Source organism: Heteronotia binoei, chromosome 3 (assembly GCF_032191835.1).
Source record: "Heteronotia binoei isolate CCM8104 ecotype False Entrance Well chromosome 3, APGP_CSIRO_Hbin_v1, whole genome shotgun sequence".
NCBI lineage: Eukaryota > Metazoa > Chordata > Lepidosauria > Squamata > Gekkonidae > Heteronotia > Heteronotia binoei.
In genome coordinates this window covers 112,460,766-112,486,364 of record NC_083225.1, presented here as the reverse complement: position 1 = coordinate 112,486,364, position 25,599 = coordinate 112,460,766, and positions in this window count along the sequence as shown.

The window sequence follows — 25,599 nt, the reverse complement described above, 5'->3', positions numbered from 1 at the left end:
GCAAGACTGTAGAAGCAGATTGAGAGACTGGCAAGCATACACAAAGAGCAAACATTTAAGGTATACATCAAAAGGATTCCTTAGGGGGGGCACTCTATGCAGGGCACATTCACACATTATTGTTGCTTTATCGTTCTCAAGCTTTGGCTGGCCTTGGGCGCTTCCTTAGCACCGGCTATCTCTGAGAAGGCACCATAATCTTGTTCCCATATTCCCATTTCCAAGCATTGCTACATAACAAAGGAAGGGAGGGGGGAAGGAGAGTTTAAGCTAGCAGCATCTGAATACAGAATGGTTTTTACCCAGGATCCTTTTCCTGAACCAGAGTTTGTGACTAAGCTAACTAAGCATTACAGCAGACTTGACGTACTGCCCCCCCCCTAAGCCCCCTCCACCGCAGGAGGAAGGAGCTTGGTTGGTTTACATTCCGGGGCGTCTTGAATGGTGAGGTAGCGGTCGATCGAGGCAAGGGCAGGCCCCGCGGGTGGAGGGTGCCAACTGGACGGCCCGGGGTCCCAACGGATCAAACTGCAATGAAACACAGGGTGGATTTTACCCAGGGCGGCTGGCAGGTCTAGCTCCACAGTCACAGGATTGATCACTCTTTTGACCCGGAATGGCCCCAAGAATTTGTAAGCTAGTTTCCGGGAGGGTTGGCTTAGGGGGAGATTCTTAGTTGACAGGAATACCGAATCCCCCACTTTGTATTCTCCCGCCGGGACATGGGACTTGTCATACTGCCTTTTGTAGGTCTCTTTGGCTGCCTCGAGGTTCTCTTTTATGATCGGCCAGTTACTGCTCGGTCCTTTCCACCATTGTTCAAAGGCAGTGGGAGCGTCTTTGCTGTCCCCTCCTGGAAGTAAAGGGAGGGGCTTCCCCTCATAGCCGAACACGGTGGAAAAGGGGGAAGCTTTTGTGGAGCTTTGCATGCTGTTGTTGTAGCAGTATTCAGCAAAGGGAAGCAAGTCTACCCAGTCAGATTGCCGTTGGTTTATAAAACATCTTAGATACTGCTCCAGCACCCCGTTTATCCTCTCCGTCTGACCGTCCGTCTGGAGGTGGTAAGCCGAGCTCAAGCCTTGCTCCATCCCCACCAGTTTGCAAAACTCCCGCCAGAAGGTGGCAACAAACTGCGGCCTGCGGTCGCTAATGACCTTGTCTGGGAATGAGTGTAATTTTATCACGTGATCAAAGAACAGGGCTGCGAGTTTCTTTGCTGTGGGCAGTTGGGCGCAAGGGATAAAGTGGGCTTGTTTGGAAAAAGTGTCTACTACTACCAGGATGACCGTTTTCCCTCGGGAAGGGGGGAGCTCTACTATGAAGTCCATGGACTCTATGGCCCATGGCCAGCTAGCGGTCTCGAGCGGCTGCAAGAGTCCGGGCGGCTTCCCCCCTCGCCGTTTGGCCATTACGCACATGGGGCAGCTTGTGACAAACCCGGACACATCCTTGCGCAGAGAGGGCCACCAGAACTGTCGATTTACTAAGTGCAGCGTCTTTACGTAGCCGAAGTGCCCCGCCAGTTTGGAGGAGTGACAGAGCTGCAGTATTTCCATCCTGAGACAGTTTGGGATGTAAAGTTTGTCTCCTCTGTACCACAGCCCGTCTTTCCCTTTCTGCACCCCCTCGGGTCGTTCCTTCCCCTCCCTCTTGGTTTCTAAGGCAATGCGCTCCCTGCTGACCCCGTCCAATTCCCTTTTCTTTTGGGAGCGGGTGGTGACCATGGCCGCCACTTGGGATGGTGGGATTAATGAGTCCACCACCTCCTCCCTCTGACTCTCGTGCTGCGGGAGCCGCGAGAGCGCATTGGCCAAGAAGTTCCTTGCCCCTGGGATGTACCTCAGGGTGAAGTCAAATTTGGAGAAGAACCCAGCCCACCTAATTTGCTTTTCACTCAGTTTGCGTCTCCCTGTTAACGCTTCTAGGTTCTTGTGGTCGGTCCACACTTCGAAGGGAAGCTTCGCCCCCTCCAGCCAGGATCTCCAGGTTTTCAGAGTGAACATGACAGTGAACGCCTCCTTGTCCCAAACCGACCAGTTGCGCTGTTCGTCTGAAAACTTCCTAGAGATGAAGGCGCAGGGTCGTAGTTTCCCCTCCCCATCCCGTTGCATGAGTATGGCTCCTATGGCCACGTTGGAAGCGTCGCATTGAACCACGAAGGCCCTTTGCTTGTCCGGGTGGCTTAGGACGGGTTCGCTAGTGAACAGGCGCTTCAGGTGGTCGAACGCGTCCTGGCACTCAGGCGTCCATTTTAGCCCGGCCCCCGGCCGTTTGGCTTCTGGACCCTTGCCTTTGGACTTTAGGAGATCGGTCAAGGGTAGGGCAATCCGGGCGAACCCCTCTATGAATTGCCTGTAGAAATTTGCGAACCCGAGGAAAGATTGGAGCGGTCTACGTGTCCTCGGGGGAGCCCACTCTAGGACTGCTTGGACCTTTGCGGGGTCCATGGCCAGGCCGCGTTCAGACACCCGAAAGCCTAGGTAGTCTAGCTCCGTTCGGTGGAACTCACACTTGGACAGTTTGGCATACAGTTGGTGCTCCTGCAACATACTGAGCACCTCCCTCACCAGTTTCACATGGGACTTCTCGTCCTGGGAGTAAATAATGATGTCATCCAGGTACACCACCACCCCCTTATACAGGTATTTTCTCAACACATCATTGATAAAGTTCATAAACACCCTTGGGGCTCCCTGCAGCCCAAACGGCATCACCAAATATTCAAACTGTCCCATCGGTGTGTTGAAAGCCGTTTTCCACTCGTCCCCTTCCTTGATGCGCACCCGGAAGTACGCATCCCGTAAGTCCAGCTTGGTGAAAATTCCCCCCCCCACTACCGTGCTCAGCAAGTCCCGGATGAGGGGGATGGGGTAGGCGTTTGATATGGAGATCGTGTTAATCCCGCGAAAGTCCGTGCAAAGTCTAAGCGAGTTGTCCTTTTTCTTCCTAAACAGGACGGGTGCAGCGTGGGGGGCCGTGGCCGGCCGGATGAACCCCCTCGCCAGGTTCTGGTCTAGGAACTTGTGGAGTTCCTTCTTTTCCGCCCACCCCATTTGGTACAGTTTGGCTCTGGGTAGGGTTTCCCCTGGGATTAGCTCTATAGCACAGTCCGTGCTCCGGTGAGGGGGTAATTGGTTGGCCTCCTTCTCGCTAAACACCTCCATCAGGTCGCGGTAAACCTCGGGGACCGAGTGCACTTCTTCCACCGTCACACACACCCTCTCTTTCGCGGCAGGGGCTTTCGGCCCCCACACCGTGTTCCAGAGGTGGTTTTTGCACCCAGGGTCCAGGAACCTGATGGTCTGCACCCTCCACCGGATTAAGGGTTCGTGCTTCTCTAACCACCCCACTCCCAACACTACCGGGTACGAGCACGAAGGGGCAATTACAAAAACCTCCTGATCCCAATGTTCCTCGATCCCCATGGGGCATGGCTGTGTCTCTCGTGTGCAGGGTTCTCCGCACATCACGGACCCATCCATCTGCTCAAACAGCATGGGATGGGGTAGCTGCGAGCTCTCTAATCCCAAAGCCTCCACCACTTTGGGGGAGATCAGTTCTCTGTTACACCCCGAGTCTATAAGGGCTCGTATCTGTAGGAACCTCCGTAGCTTAGGGTTCAATAGTTTCACAGTCACAAAATACAATCTCCCCTTCACTCTCACCGTCAATGGCACCTCGTCGCGATCGACCTGCTGTTGGGCACCCTTCAGAGCAGCAGCTCGGGCTCGTTTCCCGCCGGCTCTTCTACCCACGCCAGGTCGGCCAGCTCCGCAGACAGGAGCATTTCTTCCTCCATCAGCTCCTCTTGCACCACTACCGCGCTGCTCTTCGCCGCATCCTTAGGGCGGCCCGGGGCTTTCTTCGGAGTAGGGGCGATCAGCTTAGGTGGGGCCGGCAGGGCCCGTAGTGGCGGGGGTTGCGGGCAGGTGGAAGCCAGGTGGTTCGGGTCTCCGCATCTGAAGCACCGGCGGGGCCCCACTGGTACTGTGGCAGCTGGTTTCTTCCCCCTAGGGGGCTCGGCCTTCGCGGGGCTCCCTCTGGCCTGGGTCTTCCCGGACTGGTGTTGGTGCAGCATGGCTACTCGCTTGAGGTTGTTCTCCACTTCCCCCGCTAGCTGGATCCACGCCATCAGGGTAGTGGATCGAGCCTGGGTGAGGGCCCGATCCAGGATGCTCGCATTTAGTCCATTAGTGAACTTATCTATCTTCATCACCTCGTTCCACCCTCGCACCCGGGCCACGTTGGCCTGGAAGTCGGCCGCATACTCGCGTATGGACCGGGCCCCTTGCTGCATGTCGTGCAGGGCCGCCAGCGCTCGCGACTCCTGCAGTGGGTCTTCATATTGGGTCAGTAGGGCTTGAAGGAAGGTGTGCACGTCGTCCAGGATCGGGCTCCTGGTCTTGCACAGGCTCACGTACCAACTTTTTGCTGCTCCTCTCAGCTTCGAACCCAGGTAGTCAACCCGGCTGAACTTGTCGGGGAAGGAGTGGCCCCAATAGTGCATGTAGCTGTTCGCCTGGATCCCGAAGTAGTTCACTTCTTCCGGGTCCCCGTCGAAAGTGGCGTCCAGCTCTCTCCCTACATGGCGCGGTCCCGCTGGAGGGGCCGGTGGCTGAGGAGCAGGCACTGGCGTGGCGCCTGCCCTGGCAGGGGCCAGGGCCGCCACCGGTTGACTCGGCTGCTCCTGGCCCCCGCTTGGGTGGCGGTTGGTCTCCGGGAGGTTGCTCCCCCCAGGGCCCTCCCCAGTTGGACCATTAGGTCGCGGACCTCATCCCTCAGTCCTCCGAGGGCCCCATCAATTTCTTTACGGACCATCGAACGGAACATCTGGTAATCCTCCTCGTACTGGTCTTTGGGCTTCGGCTCCCTGCTGTCTGCCCCCCAGCGTCCTGCTCCATCATCCTCGGCCTCCCCAACTCACACGATGATGATGCTGTCCGGCTCACCCATCTCCCCCAAGCCCGGGTTCACAGTCTCTGTCGTTGCCCCCTGGATCGAACTGGAGTGGTGGTTCAGGATGGCTTCCCGGCATAGAGGGGCCTGATCCATGATGGTGGTCGAGGTCCTCGGTTGATATTGCCGGGGTGACAACACCAGCTGGAACTCGGGGGGAGATTCCGCGGTTCGTCTCGGGTCCAAGACGTGCCACGGGGTCGCTCCCTCCAGTCCCGTATCGGATGGGAGTTCTCTGTTGTCTGGAATCTGGTCGGCCATCAGGCTTTTCAAGTTGCCGGAAAGGTTGAACTCCAAAAAGGGAGTCTCTCAAAATGTCAAGTCTGATGTTTCAATAACGAGACCTTCTTGATAAAAAAAGTTTCTAGTTTATTGTAACATGTTGTAAGACTGTAGAAGCAGATTGAAAGACTGGCAAGCATACACAAAGAGCAAACATTTAAGGTATACATCAAAAGGATTCCTTAGGGGGGGCACTCTATGCAGGGCACATTCACACATTATTGTTGCTTTATTGTTCTCAAGCTTTGGCTGGCCTTGGGTGCTTCCTTAGCACCGGCTATCTCTGAGAAGGCACCATAATCTTGTTCCCATATTCCCATTTCCAAGCATTGCTACATAACAAAGGAAGGGAGGGGGGAAGGAGAGTTTAAGCTAGCAGCATCTGAATACAGAATGGTTTTTACCCAGGATCCTTTTCCTGAACCAGAGTTTGTGACTAAGCTAACTAAGCATTACAGCAGACTTGACATATGGGAGCCGTGTACAGCTCCCGTATACTTCCAAATCAATATTCGGAAGGATTTCGAAGTCCATAGAAAAGGTGGGAAAGGAGCTTCTGCAGCCTCAGGGGAGCTGCTTGCCTCCTTTCCTGCCTTTGGAAGCCTTTTCCCGCCTCTCCCATAGCCTCCCTGGGATCAGGAAGGGAGGGGGAGAGGAGCCCCAGCAGCCAATCCAAAGCATGCATTTGCAAAATGCATTGCAAATGCATGCTTTGCAGGGCTGTTGTGTAGCTGATGGCTGGGCTAATCCCCCAGCCATCAGCAACATCGTTGTTCTTTTGTTTACTTGGGTATCCAAGTAAACACTGTTCTCTGGCCAATCACAGAGCAGTGGTATTTTTTGAAACTGCTCTGTGTAGGGCCAGAGAACCTTTTTAAGGAGTCTGCCTGGCTGGACTCCATTCCATTGCTGCTGTGTTGGTGTTGGTGTGTGAGAAAGATTGTGCTGCGCTGGCCCTTGGCCTCAGCTACTGCTGCTCTCTCTTAGCCTTGCCTGACCTGCCTGGAGAAGAAAAGACATCTAAGGTAAGACAGTCTTGGGGTTCTTGTTTTTTTTTAGTTAGGATAAAAGTAAAAGGACTTTTTAAGACTCAGAGTCCCTTTACATATCCCGATTTGCATGGGTGGGTATTGGGTAGCCTAACTGGAGTTAGGGTTAGGGGGTTCTGCTGGTGGTGCGGGCCTGGGGTGGGGGGGTTGCCAATTTTCCTATATCTTACTTTAGTGAGAGGACTTTTAAAAGTGCAGTGTCGTTTTACTTTTCCTGATCTGAGTGGCTTAGATTTCTTGGGGTTAAACTTAAGGAAACTGGGGAAGTCATTAGGCCAGTCAGGTTTGACCTTGAACACATCCCTTATTAATATACAGTGGAGTTGAAGAATAGGTTTAAGGAACTAGAGTTGATAGACAGAGTGCCTGAAGAACTATGAAAGGAGGTTCGTGACATTGTTCAGAAGGCAGCAATCAGCACCATCCCAAAGAAAAAGAAAAGCAAGAAAACAAAGTGGCTGTCTGATGAGGGTCTACAAATAGCTGTTGAGAGAAGGAAAACGAAAGGCAAAGGTGAAAAGGAAAAATTCACCCAACTGAGTGGAGATTTCCAGAGAACAGCAAGGAGAGATAAGGAGGCCTTCCTGGAGGAACAATGCAAAGCAATAGAGGAAAATAATAGAACGGGAAGGACAAGAGATCTCTTCAAGAAAATTAGAGAAATCAAGGGAACGTTTTGTGCAAAGATGGCCATGATAAAGGACAAAAACGGTAGGGACCTAACAGATGCAGAAGAGATCAGGAAGAGGTGGCAAGAATACACAGAAGACTTATACAAGGATCTCAATGTCCTTGAAAACCATGACAGTGAAATTGCTGACCTTGAGCCAGACATGCTGGAGTGTGAAGTCAAATGGGTCTTAGAAAGGATTACTAACAAAGCAAGCGGAGATGACGGTATCCCAGTTGAGCTATTCAAAGTCCTAAAAGATGATGCTGTTAAAGTGATGCACACATTATGTCAACAAGTTTGGAAAATGCAACAGTGGCCACAGGATTGGAAAAGGTCAGTTTATATTCCAATTCCATAGAAGGGCAATACAAAATAATGTTCAAACTATCGCACCATTGCACTCATTTCACATGCTGGCAAGGTTAAAAATCCTACAAGCTAGGTTTCAGCAGTATGTAGATCAGGAACTACAAGAAGTTCAAGCTGGGTTTCAGAGAGGTAGCGGAACTAGAGATCAAATTGCCAACATTCGCTGGATTATGGAGAAAACACGGGAATATCAGAAAAACATGTATTTCTGTTTCACTGATTACGCTAAAGCCTTTGATTGTGTGGATCACAACAAATTGCGGCAAGTCCTTAAAGAGATGGGAGTATTAGACCACCTCACATGTTTCCTGAGAAACCTGTATAAGGGTTAAGAAGCAATTGTCAGAATGGGATATGGAACAACTGGTTGGCTTAGAATAGGAAAAGGAGTTCGACAATGATGCATTTTTTCACCCTGCTTATTTAATTTATATGCAGAGTATATCATGCAGAATGCTAACCTGGATGAAGCAGAAGCCAGAATTAAGATTGCCAGTAAAAACATCAACAACCTCAGATATGCAGATGACACTACTCTAGTGGCAGAAAGTGAGGAAGACCTATTGTTGAGGGTGAAAGAGGAGAGCACAAAAGTAGGCTTGAAACTCAACTTAACCCCCCCCCCAAAAAAAAAAAAAAACTAAGATCATGGCATCCAGCCCCATCGCACCTTGGCAAATAGAAGGGGAAGACATGGAAGTAGTGACGGACTTCACATTCCTGGGTTCCAAGATCACTGCAGATGGTGACTGTAGCCATGAAATTAAAAGACGTTTGCTCCTTGGGAGGACAGCTATGGTGAACCTGGCAGTATAATAAAAAGTGGAGACATCACCCTGCCAACAAAAGTCCGTATAGTCAAAGCGATGGTATTCCCAATAGTAATGTATGGCTGTGAGAGTTGGACCATTAGGAAGGCCGAGCGCAGAAGAATAGATGCTTTTGAGATGTGATGCTGGAGAAGAAACTTGAGAGTCCCTTGAACTGCAAGAAGATCAAATCAGTCAGTCCTAAGGGAAATCAACCCTGACTGTTCCCTAGAAGCTCAGATGCTGAAGCTGAAGCTCAAATACTTTGGCCACCAAATGAGAAGGGAGCATTCACTGGAGAAGACCGTGATGCTGGGAAAGGCAGAAGGCAAAAGAAGAAGGGGACGCCAAAAGATGAGATGGCTGGACAGCGTTACTGATGTAACTAACACGAATTTGAGCAGACTTCAGAGGATGGTAGAAGACAGGAGGGCCTGGCGTGACTTTGTCCATGGGGTTGCAAAGAGTTGGACTCAACTGTGCAACTGAACAACAACACAAGTAAATACTGTTTGAGAATTTGTATTTCCATTTTTAACTGTTATTAAAGCACAACTATTGATTCTTACATGGATTAAATCAACAAAACTTTATACCATCCATCGTTGTTACATAGATAATTAAAGGAGAACAACTGCATGAATCCATAAAAATGTATTTTCCCCAAAGATAAGCGGGTCACAGGCAAGGAGAAGAAAGCTCTTGATCAATTCAGCTCTTGCTATTATAGAATTTTAACATCATCGCCTAACAATAGCTAACTGTACCACTTGATAAGGGTGCAGTTTATTTGCTAACTTGCTATAACTTCAAGCACCATACATGGTTTTCTATAAACATGTTAAAATATATACAAACTGTTAGTTCATCCTTGCTGCTTTTTATCTTAAATGATGAAAGCTCTTTCACACACACTAAATAATGTACTTTCAATCCAATTTCAATGCACTTTGCAGCTGGGTTTTTCTGTGTGAGATGGCAAAATCGACTTAGTCACTGAAGTGGATTCAAACTGCATTATTTAGCATGTGTAAAAATCCTTTTAAAAACAGTGGTTAGAAATTTCTCATCCATATGAATATCTTTCAGCCCTCAACCAACAACATCCCCACCCCCCACCCCTTTTTAATCATATCTTCACTTCTGTGAAGTTGGACATTTTTGCAATTCTCATATTTTTGCATCTGGGCCTCAAAAATTGTATCTATTGATAATGGGTTGTATGTCCTCTAATCTACACAAGGCCATATAATTATGTTATTACTTTGGTCGTTTTCGCACTCACCTTAATCAGCAGCGACGACCCTCTTCACCGCGCAGGATCTGCGCAGATTTCGCACTAATTGCCGCGGAGCACCCAGAAGAGCCGGAAAGTCCCGGCGCTTTTGCGGCGCAATCGGAAACTGCCAAAAACCAGTTTCCGTTTGCGCCGCAAAAGCGCCGGGACTTTCCGGCTCTTCTGGGTGCTCCGCGGCAATTAGTGCGAAATCCGCGCAGATCCTGCGCGATGAAGAGGGTCGTTGCTGCTGATTAAGGTGAGTGCGAAAACGACCTTTGAATTCTTGTCCCTTTTCAAAAGTATTCTATTCTGGGTCTCTGAATTGTCTTTTTGGCATGCTTTGGTTATCAGGTCAAGCTAGCTTTCTTTTGTACACAGAGACATTTTCTTTGTGTGTGTTTCTGGTCAGGCCTAGCAACTGTTCCCTTATATATACCTACTTCTGCCTCCAAATGCATAAACAAGATGGCATGGTGAACAGTATCATATGTGAGAGCAAGAAAAGCAGCAAGATAGTAAGAGCAAAGCGGCATGGCCTTTGGAAGATTCATGGCCCTTGTCCACATTCAAATGGAGATCATCTACTAAAGCCATCAGCATCATCTCCACTCCATAGGTCAGCCTGAAGCCAGACTGAAGGGGTCTAGGGCAAAGGAGTCATCCAGTAAGACACAACTCTCTGTCGCCTTGCCAAAAATGATCAAATGCATCAATGTGCACATGATACATGTAAGTAGGCTCCATCTCTGTGATCAGAAATGTTTCTAAAACAACATTTGGATTGCAGGGATTCTTCCAAGCCATGAGATTTTTAAGCCCCCCCCCCCCCCCCGGCATCTTAATAAATCTGCTTGTATTGGTTTCCAAGTCTTCTGGTAGTTATTTTTAAAAAGGATTAAAATTTTGTCCAGTCACATTTATTCCCAAATAGTTAATAGGGTCAGTGCTGTTGTCTTTATAAATCTCTTGTTGTTATAAAAAATTATCATTTTTTCTGTAATTTTTTTAGCTTGATAGGGATTCAGATTCTTCAATATGCTCAATTGCATATTGCAATGTTTTCTGGGGATTTCAAGACTGTTAGAACCACTGTGTCTGCATAGCTTTTCATTTTCAACTCTATATCATCCAATTTTATTCCTTTAATTCTGTCATCTTGTTTGATCTTTACAGCCAAAATCTCTATTGATAGTATAAATAATAAAGGGGATAAAGGACATCCCTTACATGTGACAGAGTAGTAGTGGAAGCGTCCCTCAGGGCCACTCTGGTCAGATCAGTCTCAACTGTTGCTCTAATGAAGACACTCACAAAGACAGCCGGTTCAACAAAGTTGTATTAGGGTCAGGCAGATATCACAGTCAAGAATCAGTCCAATAATCATACACTTACAATCAGTCCAGCCAGGCAAAGGTACAGATACTCAGTCCAACAGAATAGTCAAGTCACAGTCCACAATCATCAATTCCTTCATCAGTCCATCAGTATGCCACGCTCTATCCATCTTTTCCTACTCCACACTGAACAGACATTAGGCTACTGTATTTGTATTCCCCTTAACCAATCCCATTTCTCATTGGTTAATGACATTCACATGCTATCACATGCTAACACTTAAACACCTGTATGCAAGGGTTACACAATCCTTTGGCAGTTCCAATATGCCTTAAAGATATAGGATACTGACAATCTCCCCCATTGGGAAAATCCTTGACACATACAGTTCATACAGTTTACAGTTCATTGCATTCCAAGTATCAGACAATTCTTCCTGTGTTTACTCGCAGCTTGCACCTTGGTGAGTACATCCGCTAGATTAGTGCTGGTTTCACAGTACTCAAGTTGTATCAGCCCTTCAGCTATACACTTCTTCACATTGTAGAAGTGCACATCTGTGTGCTTAGATCACCCCTTCACACCTATTGAAGAAGCCAGTTGCATAGCTGCCTGATTATCCTCCTTTACTATTATGGGATGGATAATCTGTACACCTAGATCTGTTAAAAGTTGTTTGTACCAGGTTAGTTCAGTGCATAAATTACTAAGTGCTGCGAATTCAGCCTCACATGTTGATAACGCTACGGGCGTTTTCGCACTGACCTTAATCGGCAGCGACGCCCCTCTTCAGCGCTCAGGATCTGCCCGGATTTCGCACCAATTGCCGCGGAGCACCCGGAAGAGCCGGAAAGTCCCGCGGCTTTTGCGGCGCAAATGGAAACTGGTTTTAGGCGGTTTCCATTTGCGCCGCAAAAGCCGCGGGACTTTCCGGCTCTTCCGGGTGCTCCACAGCAATTGGTGCGAAATCCGGGCAGATCCTGCGTGCTGAAGAGGGGCGTCGCTGCCGATTAAGGTCAGTGCGAAAACGCCCTACATGTTTTTGCTTGATTGACCTCCAACCTACTAGTGTCTCACTCAGAAATATTGCAATGCCTGAAGTGGATTGCCTAGTGGCTGGATCATTTGCAAAGCTGGCATCAGCATAGGCTGTTAGATTGAGATTTCCTTTCAGTGTTATAAACAAACTCGACAAAGTTGTGTTTGACTATTTTTTCATTTCAGGTGCTGTGTCTCGGCAGGGGAGGCTGCAGATCCTCATATGCAGGCACAGCATGATTTTCTGGGCGGCCCACTATGCAAGGAGATCGTCGTTCGGAACCCAGCTGGGGTTGAGCAAGTGGGCAGTGGTTGAATGGCAAGGGTGCCGGGGGCTAAGATGGCCAGGGCTCTTGCCATTGTTGTTTTCAGGAAGGGCCGGTTCCTTGCCTCATATACTGGTCATCCACTTGGGTGGGAATGACTTGGGGCTGATGAAGGGGAAGGCCCTTTCATTGCAGGCGGTGTCGGATCTTCGGGCCATCGTGCGGAGGTGGCCTGGTGTCCGTATAATTTGGTCCGCCATCCTTCCAAGAAGAGTCTGGCGGGCCGCCTGGGACCCTGCGAGGATTGAGCGGGCCAGACGGAAGGCGAATCAGGCCCTGTGGAAGGCCTTGGAAGGAGGTCTGGGTACCTTCCTGCCCCCCCCCTGGGATTAGGGTGGAGCTGGGTGAGCTCTACCAGCCAGATGGTGTTCATCTGTTGGACGCGGGAAACCGGGCCTTTTTAAGTGATATTCGGCAAGGGCTTCGGGTGGCATTAGGCCACCCAGTGGGGCGCTAATGCCTAAGCAGAGGCTTGGCATTGGCGGTGGCAGAAGGAGCAAGGGGTTTATACCTTGCAGGTGAGCACCCAGGCTTCTGCACATGTTAGTGCAGTCGAGACTCAGGAACGGCAGATGGACTTTACGGCTCCATGCTATAGAATGCGGATCGTAGTCATGCCTCCCACTGAATTCGCCTCCTTCTGGTGATCGGGGCTGAAGTTTAAGGGGAGGGCAATTTTTGGCCTGGCCGGCCCGGCATTAGCCACAATCATATGGCTTGTGCTGGGGGCTGGGTGGCTCGCCCATTATTGGACTTGGCGGAGTTGTGGGAAGACCCCAGGGCTTGTTCAATAGCAGGTAGCCCTGCCGTGTTAGTTGTGTTATTAATAAAGTGGCCCATTTTCCCAATATTTTGTGTCAGCCTCTTTATTCCGACTGGGGGGGGGGCAAAAATTGTAGTCTACATTCAGCAGAAAAATATGTCTACAAGACTGTGGTAGCAATGCATCACTACCCTCTTTATGTATTAATGTTATATATGCCTCTTGCCACATCAGGGGTGTTTTCTCCCCCCCCCCCTTTATCTCATTAATAACTTTTTGTAATTATATTATTAATACTTCTTCAAGATGTTTATAATACATTGCTGTCAACCCATGCGGTCCTGGTATTTTATGCTTCTTTATGTTTTTTATTGCTTGAAAGATTTCTTGAATTGTTATGTTTGATTTAATAGTTTTCTATACTCTGGTGTAAAGTTCGCAATTGGAATGTCAGTCTGGTGTAGTAGTTATGTGTACAGACTATAATCTGAGAGAACCAGGTTTGATTCCTCATTTCTCCACATGCAGCTGCTGGTGACCTAGGGACAGCCACAGTTAAGAACATAAGAACATAAGAGAAGCCATGTTAGATCAGGCCAATGGCCCATCCAGTCCAACATTCTGTGTCACACAGCGGCCAATATATATATATATATATATATATATATATATATATATATATATATATATATATATATATACACACACACACACACACACTGTGGCTAATAGCCACTGATGGACCTCTGCTCCATATTTTTATCTAACCCCTTCTTGAAGGTGGCTATGCTTGTGGACGCCACCACCTCCTGTGGCAGTGAATTCCACATGTTAATCACCCTTTGGGTGAAAAAGTACTTCCTTTTATCCGTTTTAACCTGTCTGCTCAGCAATTTCATCGAATGCCCACGAGTTCTTGTATTGTGAGAAAGGGAGAAAAGTACTTCTTTCTCTACTTTCTCCATCCCATGCATTATCTTGTAAACTTCTATCATGTCACCCCTCAGTCGACGTTTCTCCAAGCTAAAGAGCCCTAAGCGTTTCAACCTTTCTTCATAGGGAAGGTGTTCCAGCCCTTTAATCATTTTAGTTGCCCTTTTCTGAACTTTCTCCAATGCTATAATATCCTTTTTGAGGTGCGGCGACCAGAACTGCACACAGTACTCCAAATGAGACCGCACCATCGATTTATAGAGAGGCATTATGATACTGGCTGATTTGTTTTCAATTCCCTTCCTAATAATTCCCAGCATGGCGTTGGCCTTTTTTATTGCAAACGCACACTGTCTTGACATTTTCAGTGAATTATCTACCATGACCCCAAGATCTCTCTCTTGGTCTGTCTCTGCCAGTTCACACCCCATCAACTTGTATTTGTAGCTGGGATTCTTGGCCCCAATGTGCATTACTTTGCACTTGGCCACATTGAACCGCATCTGCCACGTTGACGCCCACTCACCCAGCCTCAACAGATCCCTTTGGAGTTCCTCACAATCCTCTCTGGTTCTCACCACCCTGAACAATTTAGTGTCATCCGCAAATTTGGCCACTTCACTGCTCACTCCCAACTCTAAATCATTTATGAACAAGTTAAAGAGGATGGGACCCAGTACCGAGCCCTGCGGCACCCCACTGCTTACCGTCCTCCACTGCGAAGACTGCCCATTTATACTCACTCTCTGCTTCCTATTACTCAGCCAGTTTTTGATCCACAAGAGGACCTGTCCTTTTACTCCATGACTCTCAAGCTTTCTAAGGAGCCTTTGATGAGGAACTTTATCAAAAGCTTTCTGGAAGTCAAGGTAAACAACATCTATCGGGTCTCCTTTGTCCACATGTTTGTTCACCCCCTCAAAGAAATGTAACAGGTTAGTGAGGCAAGATCTTCCCTTGCAGAACCCATGCTGAGTCTTCCTCAATAACCCGTGTTCATCAATGTGCCTACTCATTCTGTCCTTGATAATGGTTTCTACCAACTTTCCCGGTATTGAAGTCAGACTGACTGGCCTGTAATTTCCCGGATCTCCTCTGGAACCCTTTTTAAAGATGGGGGTGACATTTGCTACCTTCCAGTCCTCAGGAACGGAGGCAGATTTCAATGAAAGATTACAGATTTTTGTTAGAAGATCCACAAGTTCAACTTTGAGTTCTTTCAGAACTCTCGGATGTATGCCATCCGGACCCGGTGACTTATTAGTTTTTAATTTGTCTATCAGTTGTAGGACCTCCTCTTTTGTCACCTCAATCTGACTCAGGTCTTTCAACACCCCTTCCAATATTAGTGGTTCTGGGGCGGGCAAACACTTCTCATCTTCCATGGTGAAGACGGAGGCAAAAAATGCACTCAGCTTCTCAGCCATTTCCCCATCCTCCTTCAGTAATCCTTTTACCCCATGGTCATCCAAGGGCCCCACTGCTTCCCTGGCTGGTTTCCTACTTCTAATATATTTGAAGAAATTTTTATTGTTGGTCTTTATGTTTTTTGCAATATGCTCCTCATAGTCCCTTTTTGCCTGCCTGATCACAGTCTTGCATTTGATTTGCCACTGTCTGTGTTCCCTTTTATTAATCTCACTTGGACTGGTTTTCCACCGCTTAAAGGAGTCCTTCTTACCTTTTACAGCTTCCATTACTTTGTTTGTTAACCATGCTGGCCTCTTCTTATACCTGTTTGTGCCTTTCCTAACTTGTGGTATGTATTTTATCTGAGCTTCTAGGATTATAGTTTTAAATAGTCTCCAAGCTTCCCCAAGGGTTTTGACCGTATTTACCTTTCCTTTCAGTTTCCTCCTCACATGCCTCCTCATCTCAGAGAATTTACCCCTTTTAAAGTTAAATGTGGTTGTGGCGACCTTTTTGGGCAACTCCCTATTTATACAAATGGTGAAATCAATAACATTATGGTCACTGTTCCCAAGCGGCGCAATCACTTTTACGTCTCTCACCAAGTCTTGGGCATTACTTAGGACCAGATCCAGGATCGCCCCACCCCTGGTAGGTTCTGAGACCATCTGCTCCATAGCACAGTCATTGAGAGCATCAAGAAACTCAATCTCTTTCTCTCGACCAGAACACATATTGACCCAATCAATCTGCGGGTAGTTAAAATCACCTATTACGACACAGTTTTTACGTTTAGCCGCTATCTTTAATCCCTCCATCATATTATAATCGTCCTCTCTCTTTTGATTTGGTGGGCGATAACAAACTCCCATAGTTAAATTTCCTTTTGGGCCCTCTATTTCAACCCAAAGCATTTCTAAAAGGGAATCTAATTCTCTGACCTCAGTCTTACTGGACCGTATATCCTCTCTGACATACAGAGCCACCCCACCTCCAACCCTTCCCTCCCTATCCTTCCGATATAACTTATATCCAGGAATCACCGTGTCCCACTGATTCTCCTCATTCCACCAAGTTTCTGAAATTCCCACAATGTCTATGTTTTCTCCCAACACTAAACATTCCAATTCACCAATTTTACTTCGGACACTTCTAGCATTTGCATACAAACATTTATAATTTCCCAAGCAAGCTAGGCCCGCCACCTCTCTCCTGCCGCCTCGAGACTCTAGCAGACAGTCCATACTGTCACCATCACAGTGGACAACTCTGATCCGTTACTCGGTAGAAAAATAGAAGCCAACCCTTCATCTCTTTGAGACGAGTCCTCCCGAACCAGAGACATTCCATCTCCTGTCGGCTTTCCCCCAAGATTTAGTTTAAAAACTGCTCTGCCACCTTTTTGATTTTAAGCGCCAGCAGCCTGGTTCCATCCGGAGACAAGTGGAGACCGTCTCTTTTGTACAGCTCCGGCTTGTTCCAGAAAGCATCCCAGTGCCTAACAAACTTAAACCCTTCCTCCTTACACCATCGTCTCATCCACACATTGAGACTTCTAATTTGCGCCTGTCTCTCCTGCCCTGCACGTGGAACAGGTAGCACTTCCGAGAAGGCCACCTTGGAGGTCCTGGCCTTAAGTCTCCCACCTAGCAGCCTAAATTTCTCCTCCAGGACCTCACGACTGCATCTCCCCACATCGTTGGTGCCAACATGCACCATGACCACAGGCTCCTCCCCAGCACTGTCTATCAGCCTATCTACTACACGCGTAATGTCCGCTACCTTCGCACCAGGCAGGCAAGTCACCATACGGTCAATACGCGGTTTTGCCACCCAGCTGTCTACTTGCCTAAGGATCGAATCACCAACTACCAAGACCCCCCCTCTCCCCCTGCCCAGGGATGGTTCCTTGGCGCGAAAGGATACCCGCTCACCAACCGAAGAAGAGGTCCCTTCTGAGGGCGCATTCCCCTTATCCTCAGCAAGGTGCCCTGTTCCCTCTAGACCCTCACGCTCTCTGGCAGCAACAGTTCTCAGCTGTTCTCTCAAGAGCAGTTCTCTGAGAGCTCTTTCAGCCCCACCCACCCCACAGGGTTTCTGTTGTGGGGAGATGAAGGGAAGGAGATTGTAAACTGCTTTGAGACTCCGAGTGAAGAGCAGGGTATACATCCCATTCCTTCTTCTTTTAAATATTCTCTTATTTTTTCTCTAAAACACTTTTTTGTATAATCTTGAACACTGATGAATTATTCTAATCTTGCTTTCCGAATTGTAGTTGAAGATATTCTTTCTGTGTTGTTTATTTTAAAAAATGCTTCCAAATCTTTTGTATACCTATTTATCATATCTTCTTTTATTGGAAGAGTATCATTTAATCTCCATCTTCTTTTTGATTCTCTATTCCATTACAAGACTATTTCTATGTAATTGTGGTCTGCAAATATCTTCAGTTACATCTCTACTTTTTTCTAAATCCACTGTCAAACTTTTTGACATCCAACACATGTCTATTCTTGAATATGTTTGATGTCTCTCTGAAAAGAATGTCAGCTCTCTGCCTTTTGGTTGCTTGGTCTTCCAGGAATCTTCTAATTCCAGCATTCCAATGTTTTGAGATACATTTTTAGGTAATTTTCCACCTTTAATATTCCTTCATCTATCTTTTTATGGGTCTAGTAATAAGTTCATAACTCCATGAATCATTATTTCCTCATCTTGGAAGTCTAGCATTGTTTGGAAAAAAAACTTCATTTGTTTGCAAATTAGCTTCATTTGTTGCATATATTGTTCCTATAGTCATATTGCCTTCTGTGAGTCTCATTTTTTAAAACTAGATATCTTACATCTTGGTCTCTTTGGTAGCTCCAGTCACTGCTGCACAGGCTGGTTCCCCTGTGCACTGTCCACCCTATTCAGAATACTAGAAACATATTCTCCATATACATTATTAAAAAAAAGATTTCATTTTTTCTATTGTATTGAGCTATAATTGCTACTCTATATTTGTATCAAAACATCTCAAAACTAATTATAACAATAATAACAACAGTATAAAAAAACTGACAGAGAACTGGGTTAAAGTTTTATTCAAAAATCTAGCCATGATTTACTTGAATTTATGTAGCAAAAAGTTGTTATTGTTATTAACCAGTGTTATTTAATGGTTTCTATAACAAAATTAACGTTTAGAGTTTTTATGTGGTTTAGGAATGCAATCATATTTAGATTTGTTCATGATATAGTGTAATACTAAACAGACTAATATCCTTCTAAATTCACTGGAGTCAATGAATGTTGAAGGATATAGCTCTGTTCAGAATTGCAATGACATTCTCAAAAAATAATATGGCTTCATCTAATGCTTATAAATAGAATTAACAATGAACCTGTGTTCAAAATATCAAAGCATAATAGAATCCTATAATTAAATCTGGCTTATTGTGAGAAGTGAATGCACTTGGGCAGTCTGAATAATACAATGGTAGAAACTGCTGGCACACTGAGGCTTTCTACTTCATTAAACTACATAAGAATTATGGCCCAGTAACAGAAAGCTTTACCTGCTAATAGCGTTTGTAGATAGAACTCCAGGACCTGGGTGTTTTTGTTTATTCTCAGGGAGAGGTGATTTAAAAGTGAACATGTTTGTGTATTTTGGCTCTACTTTTTGTATGCAAATACAGTTCACTTTAGGAAAAGGTTGCATTCAATCTTGCATCCTAATTGGCAATTTAGAATGTCCAGCATTATCCTTCAACAAAGTCAGCCTTTCATATTGAAATTATAAAGTGTCAAAATGATTGAGAACAATTGCACAACTATTTATTATGGTTATTTGAAACTCTGTCCATAGTAGGAAATGAGGACAAGATTTTCTGTTTGATAACTTTATACCAATCATTGTGAACCCTATGACTGTTATTTTTAAATCTAAATGCCCATTTAATTTTATTTTCCCAGTTTTTCCTTATTTATTTTTTAAAATAGAGTTCAAATAGAAGCAGGCAGTCTGTTCCTGAAATAATTTCATTACATTTGATTAAGTTTCTCTCTGCAATAACTGGGATAGCACAACGTAGTCACAGATTGCTTTGATGCCTTTTCCCAGGGATTATCAATATATCTAATGCTCATTGTGGCTAAATCTGTAACTACTTAAATCTAGGCACTGAAGCCATGAACAATCAAGACAAATCTTTCAACAAAATTGGGAAATGCCCCAAATTAGCAATAAAAATCTGCACGTACACACATGCGCACATAGAAACACACACATGCCACTGTATGGTTAAAAATCCGCAAATTAAAAAAAGTACCTGTAGCTTTAAGCAACAAATAATCATAGGTGACATTGCTAGGTGATCGCACAGTATTGCCAGCTGGTTCTAGCATTGGTTTCCATCAGTTAAAGGCAGGTGCCTTTCAAGGGCTATTATGGCATTTGAGAGATAATTAATCAGGGCCGGAGCCAGCAGCAACCACTAAGGGATTTGTTACCATGAAACTTGCATGATTAATCAACCCTAGTTTCAAGTTCCCTCCCATGGATTGCTGCCTTGATGTGGCAAGAGGGCTTGTTGCATGGTTCAGTGAGGCCACCCAAGATGAACAAGCCACAGCTGAGAACCCAGACAAAATGCGATTCACTGGAGAAGGAAATGGCAACCCACTCCAGTATCCTTGCCAAGAAAATCCCATAAACAGTAACAAAAGGCTAAAAGGCCTCCCTGAGCCGCCTTGGCAGGGAGGGCGGGATATAAATCAAATTAAACATAAACATAAAAGACATGGCACTGGAAAATGAGCACCTCAGGTCAGAAGGTGCCCAATATGCTACTGGGAAAGAGCGAAGGGCAAGTACAAGTAACCACAGAAGGAGTGAAGCAGCTGCACCAAAGCCAAAGGAACGCTCAGCTGTGGATGTGGAAGGAAAGTCCGATGCTGCAAAAAACAATACTTTATTGGAATGTGGAATGTAAGATCTATGAATCAAGGTAAGCTGGATGTAGCCAAACAAGAGATGACAAGACTGAACATCGACATCTTGGGAATCAGTGAACTAAAATGGACGAGAATGGGCGAATTTAACTCATAGGATCACTACATCTATTACTGTGGGCATAAGTCCCATAGAAGAAATGGTGTGGCCTTTATACTTAACAAGAGAGCGAGGAAGGCAGTAATGAGATACAATCTCAAAAATGACAGAATGATCTTGGTACCTATCCAAGGCAAACCATTCAATATCACAGTGATCCAAGTCTATGCCCCAACCACTGATGCAGAAGAGGCTGAAGTGGACCCTATCTATGAAGATCTACAACACCTTCTAGAACTAACACCAAAAACAAAGATGTCCTCCTCATCATATGGAACTGGAATGCCAAACTAGGAGGTCAAAAAGTAACCGGAACAACTGACAAGTTTGGCCTTGGAGAACAAAATGAAGCCAGTTAAAAGCTAATAGAGTTTTGTCAAGAGAACAAGCTGGTCATAGCAAACACCCTCTCCCAACAACCTCAAAGGCGCCTCTACAGATGGACATCATCTGATGGGCAACAAAGAAATCAGATTGATTATATACTCTGCAGTCAAAGATAGAGAAGCTCCTTACAGTCAGCAAAAACAAGACCTGGAGCTGACTGCAGCTCAGACCATGAGCTACTCATTGCAAAATTCAGGCTTAAACTGAAGAAAACTGGGAAAGCCATTAGGCCAGTCAGGTTTGACCTTGATCACATCTCTCATGAATATACAGTGGAGGCGAAAAATAGGTTTAAGGAACTAGAGTTAATAGACAGTGCCTGAAGAACTATGGATGGAGGTTCATGACATTGTACAGCAGGCAGAAATCAGCACCATCCCAAAGAAAAAGAAAAGCAAGAAAGCAAAATGTCTGTCTGATGAAGCTTTACAAATAGCTGAGGAAAGGAGGGAATTGAAAGGTGAAGGTGAAAAGGAAAAGGAAAGATTCACCCAACTGAATGGAGATTTCCAGAGAACAGCAAGGAGAGATAAGGAGACCTTCCTGAAGTGACGGTGGGACGAGGCAAAACTACAAGGGAAGGAGATCGAGACACAAGGGTGCTCGGCCCCCTTCCAGCCTTCATCCCATCCCGATGGTGACAGGTAGTAGGGCCAGGTTGAATTACTCGCCTCCGTCACTGGTGTTATGCAATGCCAGGTCCATTAATAATAAGACCTCTGTCCTGCGGGAGTTTCTGTCCGAACAGGACATATACCTGGGTGTGTGAGGGGGAGACGGTAGCTCTCTCCCAGACCGTTCCCCCAGAATACTCGGTCTTTCACCAGTCACGGACTAGCGGGCGGGGGGGGTGGGGTGGCACTTCTCATACGAGTGGCTTACTCCTTTAGGGCTCTTCCAGCTCCAGAGATCCCGGGCATTGAATGTGTTGGCCTGATGTGGGATGTTGGGGAGGGGTTGGCAATCTGGCTGGTGTACAGACCGCCTAACGCACCGGCCGGCACCTTACCATCCCTGGTGGAGGCCGCGGCGGGCTGGGCGTTGGAGCACCCAAGGCTTGTCGTCTTGGGTGACTTCAATGTCCATGCTGACGACGCGACCTCCAGCCAGGCGATGGACCTGGTGTCATCCATGGCGACACTAGGACTCTCCCAGGTTGTTACAACACCCACTCATCAGGCGGGACACATATTAGACCTGGTCTTTGTGGCTGGAATATCAGTGACTGATATTGCAATGGAAGCAGTGCCATGGTCAGATCACTTTGCCCTTAAGGCTCGTGTGGAGGTGTCACCCAAAACCTGTTTAGGCGGAGAGCGTATTTTAGCTCACCCGCGGAGCCTGATGGACCCGGAACGGTTCCTAACGGCCCTGCGGGACACCTGGCCCACTGGCGATTCCCTGGATGATCTGGTAGAGTCCTGGAACGATGGGCTCTCCAGGGCCATCGAGGAGATCGCACCCAGGCGCCCTCTGTGCCCCCGCTCGAAGCCGTCGCCTTGGTTTAACCGGGAGCTGCGGCAACAAAAGCGGGGACTCAGACGACTGGAGAGGCAATGGCGGCGTACTCGAGACGAAGTGACCCAAACATCTTATAGAGAGAGTTTGAAGGCCTATGAGATGGAAATCAAATCCGCAAAGAAAGTATTCTTTGCGGCTAAGATTGCGTCCTCAACTTCGCGCCCGGCACAATTGTTTGACATAATTAGAGAAGTTACAACGCTGCCGCAAGGCAGACCAAATTCTATTGAATTGGAAATAGGCTGTGAGGCTTTTGCGAAATTTTTTGCGGATAAAATTGTGTCACTCCGCCCCGACCCACCTGCCAGTTTTGAGACAGTCAGCGAAACCGAGGCCCCGAGCCTGTCTTCGGATTATACTCTGGATGGCTTTAGCCCCCTCAGCCTGGAGGAAGTTGACAGGATTCTCTTATCGGCTAGCCCAACAACTTGTAAATTGGACCCATGCTCTTCCTGGCTTATTAAATCCTGCCAGAGGGATCTCAGATATCCTATACGGGATATCATAAATAGATCCCTGATGGAAGGGCATTTTCCATCGCCGCTCAAAAAGGCTGTGGTCCGTCCCCTCCTAAAAAAACCATCTTTAGATCCGGCCCAATTGGCACACTATCGGCCGATCTCAAATTTGCCCTTTTTGGGCAAACTTATTGAGAGGGCAGTGGCGATGCAGTTACAGACTTTCCTGGAGGACGCTTCCGTCCTAGACCCATTTCAGTCCGGCTTTCGCCCGGGACATGGGACGGAGACGGTGTTGGTCGCCCTAGTGGATGACCATCAATGGCATCTGGATCGGGGAGGCTCGGCGGTGCTGATGCTGTTAGACCTGTCGGCTGCGTTCGACACGGTCGACCATCGGCTACTGACGTGCCGCCACGCCGACACAGGGATTCAGGGGTTGGCCTTACAGTGGCTTTCCTCTTTCCTAGAAGGTCGGGGACAAAGGGTCGCAATTGGGGGGGAACTATCCCGGAGGTGCACACTCGATTGTGGTGTGCCCCAAGGGGCGGTTCTCTCCCCGATGTTATTTAACATCTACATGCGGCCTCTTGCCCAGATTGCCCGAAGGTACGGGCTAGGGTGTCACCAGTATGCTGATGACACCCAGCTCTATCTACTGATGGACGGCCGGCCGGTCTGCGCCCTGGAAAATCTTGAACGGGCACTACAGGCCATGGCTGAGTGGCTCAGACTGAGTGGGCTGAAGCTAAATCCGGCGAAGACAGAGGTCCTTTGCTTGGGTTGCCGCAGCCCGGGGGGGGGATCCCCCTACCAGTTTTTGACGGTGCGCCGCTGATAGCGGTGGACAGGGTCAGGAGCTTGGGGTTGCTATTGGAGCCTTCCCTAAAGATGGAGGCTCAGATAGCAGCAGCTGCCAAGTCCGCGTTCTTTCATCTTAGGCGGGCAAGGCAGCTGGCCCCATTCCTGGAGCGCGACGACCTAGCAACAATGATCCATGCTACGGTCACCTTGAGATTGGACTACTGCAATGCCCTCTACATGGGGCTGCCCCTGTCCCGAACTCGGAAATTACAGCTGGTGCAGAATGCTGCGGCCCGGCTGTTATTGGGTCTCCCAAAGTGGGGACACATTCGACCTGGTCTTTGGACCCTGCACTGGCTTCCAGTGATATACCGAGTCCGGTACAAGGTGCTGGTTATTACCTTTAAAGCCCTATACGGCCTGGGACCTGCCTACCTGAAGGACCGTCTCTCCCCACATGTTCCCCAGAGAGCACTGAGGTCGGGAACACAAAACCTCCTCACTATCCCTGGGCCAAAAGAAGCCCGCTTGAAATCCACCAGAGAAAGGGCCTTCTCCGTTATGGCCCCTACATGGTGGAACCAGCTGCCGGAAGAGGTGAGGGCCCTGTGGGACCTTGTTCAGTTCCACAGGGCCTGTAAGACGACCCTCTTCCGGTTAGCCTACACCTAGCTAAGATGAGAACTCAATGTAGCTTGCCAGACGTGTTTTATATGTAACTGGAATGTTTATTGGTTTTAAGGTTTTAACTGTTTTAAATATTTAATTGCCTATATATTTAAAAGTGTTTAATTTTATGTTGACCAATTTTTGGAAGCTGCCCTGAGCCACTTGTGGGAAGGGCGGGATATAAATCCTAAATAAATAAATAAAAATAAATAAAAATAAATAAATGCAACGCAATAGAGGAAAATAATAGAATAGGAAAGACAAGAGATCTCTTAAAGAAAATTGGAGAAATCAAGGGAATGTTTCATGCAAAGATGGCCGTGATAAAGGACAAAAATTGTAGGGACCTAACAGAAGCAGAAGAGATTAGGAAGAGGTGGCAAGAATACACAGAAGAATTATACAAGAAGGATCTCAATGTCCTTGACAACCATGATGGTGAAATTGCTGACCCTGAGCCAGACATCCTGGAGTGTGAAGTCAAATGGACCTTAGAAAGCATTACTAACAGCAAAGTGAGTGGAGATGATGGCATCCCAGTTGAGCTATTCAGAGTCCTAAAAGATGATGCTGTTAAAGTGATGTACACATTATGTCAGCAAATTTGGAAAATGTAACAGTGGCCACTGGATTGGAAAAGGTCCGTTTATAGCCCAATCCCAAAGAAGGGTGATGCCAAGGAATGTTCAAATTATTGCACCATTGCACTCATTTCACATGCCAGCAAGGTCATGTTAAAGATCCTACAAGCTAGGCTTCAGCAGTATGTAGATGGGAACTATCAGAAGTTCAAGCTGGGTTTCAGAGAGGTAGAGGAACTAGAGATCAAATTGTCAACATTCGCTGGATTATGGAGAAAGCACGGGAGTACCAGAAAAACTTCTATTTCTGCTTCATTGACTACACCAAAGCCTGCGATTGTGTGGATCACAATAAACCGTGGCAAGTTCTTAAAGAAATGGGAGTACCAGACCACCTCACATGTCTCCTGAGAAACCTGTATAAGGGGTCAAGAAGGAACTGTCTGAACAGGATATTGAACAACTGATTGGTTTAGAATAGGAAAAAGAGTTCAACAAGGATGTATATTGTCACACTGCTTATTTAATGTATATGCAGCGTACATCATGCGGAATGCTGACCTGGATGAAGCAGAAGCCAGAATTAAGATTGCCAGGAAAAACATCAAAAACCTCATATATGCAGATGACACCACTCTCATGGCAGAAAGTGAGGAGGACCTAAAGAGCCTCTTGCTGAGGGTGAAAGAGGAGAGCACAAAAATAGACTTGAAACTCAAAACATCAAAAAAACTAAGATCATGGCATCCGGTCCCATCACACCTTGGCAAATAGAAGAGGAAGACATGGGAGAAATGACAGACTTCACATTCCTGGGATCCAAGATCTCTGCAAATGGTGACTGTAGCCATGATATTAA